Below are 3,754 nucleotides of genomic sequence, written 5' to 3'. Positions count from 1 at the left end.
ACCCCCGCCCCGCGCCCGCCCTGCGCCCGGCCCGGCCCGGCCCGGCAAAAAAGCCTTAATTGGTAAAATCGCCCAGGAGCAGGGGAGGGGGGCTGGCGGGGGCGCGCCGTGAGCTCAAACACCCAGGCCGTCTGGAGACGTCCCCCTCCTCGATGAGCTCACCACCCGTCAAGGGCCGCTGGGGTGATGTTGGGGGGAGGTTCGTCTCAAGAGCCCGCGGGGTCTGGAGGGCCCTCATCTCAACACAGCCAGAAAGGCCACCTCCTCCAGGGAGCCATTCACAGTCACAGCTTTTGCCTTTGTCCCAAACCTGGGCTGGCCAGGCAAGTCAGATTCTGCCCTCTGGGGAGGAGGGAAACAACAGGCCTTTGCAGGTGTCCACTGAACCCATACCAGCAGCAAGGCCCCAGTGGGGCAGGGACCCAAGCCCAGTGATGAGCAAGCAGACTAGCTGCCACTGATTTGGCCCTTGCTGGGTGCCAGGCCTGGGAGTGGGCAGCAGAAATGCACTGAATTCTAAGGAGCACAAACAGGCGCAATCCTGAAGTCTGGGAGTGTACAGTGAGGTTCAGCCAAAGAGCCAAGTGTTCGTGAGCTGGGTGGGCACAGCCACACCCTGGCACTATTACGCTCCCTCTTCCTCTTCTGTGTGCCCATTTCCTGGTAGCTTCAGATTCAGCTCAAATGTCATTTCTGAGGAAGGCCACAGAAAGCAGTGTCGTTTTAACATTTTGCCCACAATAAGAACTATATATTTTTTAAGATTTTATTTATTTATTTTTAGAGAGGGAAGGGAGAGAGAAAGAGAGAGAAACATCAGTGTGCGGTTGCTGGGGGCCATGGCCTGCAACCCAGGCATGTGGCCTTACTGGGAATCGAACCTGAGACACTTTGGTTCGCAGCCTGAACTCAATCCACTGAGCTACGCCAGCCAGGGCCAGGACTATATATTTTTTATATCCTGAGCCAGTTTGCGTGTGTGCGCACACACAGACAGATACAAATAACTGAAACAAACATTTCACAAAACTACTGCCCCTTGGTATCTGCAAAGCACTTTGATATTTTCTATTCTATTCTACTTCATTAAAAGAGAGGAGGGGAGGGAGGGAGGGAAGAAGGAATGGATAAAGAAGGAAGGGAGAGGAAGGAAGAAGCTTGGTCGCATCTGCTAAATGTATTTGGTGATCTACAGTTTAACAGAACGAGAAGGCGCTAATCACCCTCCAAGCCTCCTAGCATCCACTGCAGCTTTTGCTAGCTTTACTGGCAATGACCTTTCCACCGTGACCCATGGTGGGATCTCCTAGCAGTGCCACTGTTTCCATCTTTCACTGCTCCCTCTGGTGGGACCCCCCACCATTACCACTGGTGGGGGGGGCAGTGGATTATCATCACTTGATAAATAAATGGCCTGAATTCAGCCCATTAGGTGGCTGTGCTGGAGCTTATGGCCATAGCTGTCCTTCAAGGAGGGAAACTTACCTTACACAGGCATTGCCAGGGGTACAATATGGGAGGGGGCATGAAGGAGGCAGTGGCCATGTGACTGGATCTTGGGACCCCTGCCTCCATTTGAATCCTCTCTTTAGTCTTCTGTCCCCCTCCACATACATCCCCTCCACACATACAGCTCTTGGTCTCTACTTCTTCCAGATCTAGGGAGAATGAAGGTTTGTATAGCACCAGCTATTCCCTGGTTTAATAATAATAAAAATAAACATCGTAAATGAAAGACCTGCGCTCCCTGTGGTGAAGATTTTGGAAAACCACTAGAATCAGCTCCATTCCTACTGCCAGGGCAGGCTGACTCTCCAACTGGCCACGCCAACAGCTCCTAGATAAACCGATGGTTCTAGGGTTGCAACACAAGGCATTCTTTAAAAGACTTTTGGTCAGCTAACCATTTACTGTGTTTCATTGCTTGTGACAATCTTCCACACATATATTTTCACAATAATCACCATCTTATGACTTTTGTTACTATTTAAGCTGTTTTGGAGCATTCAAATACCAGGTAAAACCCAAAGGATCTCTAAATCCTTGAAGAGAAAAGTTAAGTTTTGTCCAGAGAAATGTTGTTTGTGTTGATATTATTTTTCCTTACAGCTTTCAACCTGGCTGGAATTGCAAGCTATACAATATACTGCTTAGAAGCCATTCCCCATCCTTAAAGGAGAAACTGTCTTCTTACTCTTGCCTTGGACTCGGTAGCTTCCTAGCCCTTTCACCCTGGTTGCTGTTGCCATAGAAACTCCTTTTCCTTAACTCTGCTCACTCTTTCCAGGAAGATTTCTGTGGAGGCCCTACAGCCCCTCTGAGGACTTGGAACCCTTGCTGGGCCACGCTGTCCAGGCCATTGCCATGAGGACTAGGTACTGGCAAGGGAACAGTCCATGAATGAATTGCTACACTCGGGGCCCTTGGGAAAGTCTCCTCTCTCTCTGGTCCCTCAATTCCTCCTTTATGTGATAGGGGTGATGCAGAGGACCTCTCAGCTCTGATGGTCAAGGGCTTTCCCTGGTTTCTAATGGTCTGGGATGAATCTGTACTGCAGTGGGGCTGTACTTGGGCTCCAGAAGCCCACAGGGTAGGTGCTGGGGACCATCACAGTTCAGCCTCCTGGTGCCATCCGTGGTGGGACTTCATAGTGGGACAACAGTGGGGGACATAAAAGGCAGAGTGCCGAGGCAGGTGCCAGGGAGGGGGTGCTCCCTGGGGAGAAGGCAAACCTAGAATTCCTTGACCTCATAAGGAAACAGCTTGGATGCATACAGGGAGGGGTGGCCTGGGGAGGACTGAGCCTCTGGGACATGGGCCAACATTGCAGAAAGAAGGCTTGGAGAGGTGCTGGGGAATGGGATCTTGCCAGAACTCCAAATTCCATGAGGCAGCCTCTGAGCGGCCCAGAGCCCAAACACCATCTCTCTCCCTGCTCTGAAGCCATGTAAGTGTCTGGGGACACACACACCTCCTCATCTTTCAGGAGACAGAGCAGGCCCTGCCTTTACTCTAAAACCAAGCCAATAGCAATTCTTTTGAGGGTGTTTGTGTGTGGTCAAACCAGGTCCCCATCTTTATACCACCCCCTCTGTGGCCACCTCTTCGCCCTTCCATGAGGAAATCTTCATGGAGAACTAGTCTGTGACCCTCACCAGCTGTGCCAGACAGCCTGAGTCTGAACTAGATCCCTCCTCTCTTCTGCTCCCCATTACCAACTGTCATCTATGATACCAGGGACAGCACCTCATCTCCCCATGTTCCCAGTTCTGGGCCTGCCTAGGGAGGGGCACCTCAGTTGGCCTCAAACTCTCCGCTGGCTGTTTAGGATCTCCACGGAACAGACTGGTACTGACAAAGACCGTTACTGGGCTCCTCAGCAGGACTTGGTGTCTTCTATGGTTTGCCCCCCTCAGTCCCTAGGTCCCTTGTCCTGGGGGGTGGTGGCCTGTACTGACATGGCACTGAAGTCCACCCAGACCCAAATGCTCAGAGCCTGCCAAGCCTTATTGGAAGCCCTGAGCAGGCCACTCTGGGCCTGGAAGGGCACCCCTGGCCCCCTGCTTGGGTCACACTAGGATGAGGTGAGGAAACCCCTAGTGCCCCAGGTGGATGGCAACCCCAGGCTGTCTGTGCACACATCACACGGTGCCCTCTGCCAGTGCCTATTAGCATGCCCGGTCCCTTCCAAGACTGCTTGCTCCTGGAGTGCTGGCAGCCTCCTGGCCCAGTGCCCCATTTCCTCCAGGGTAGA

This window comes from Phyllostomus hastatus, unplaced genomic scaffold (assembly GCF_019186645.2).
Source record: "Phyllostomus hastatus isolate PE091 unplaced genomic scaffold, TTU_PhHast_1.1 phas_contig_471, whole genome shotgun sequence".
NCBI classification, from domain to species: Eukaryota; Metazoa; Chordata; class Mammalia; order Chiroptera; family Phyllostomidae; genus Phyllostomus; species Phyllostomus hastatus.
The sequence above is the reverse complement of the archived record's forward strand: the minus strand, read 5'-3'. Positions refer to the sequence as shown.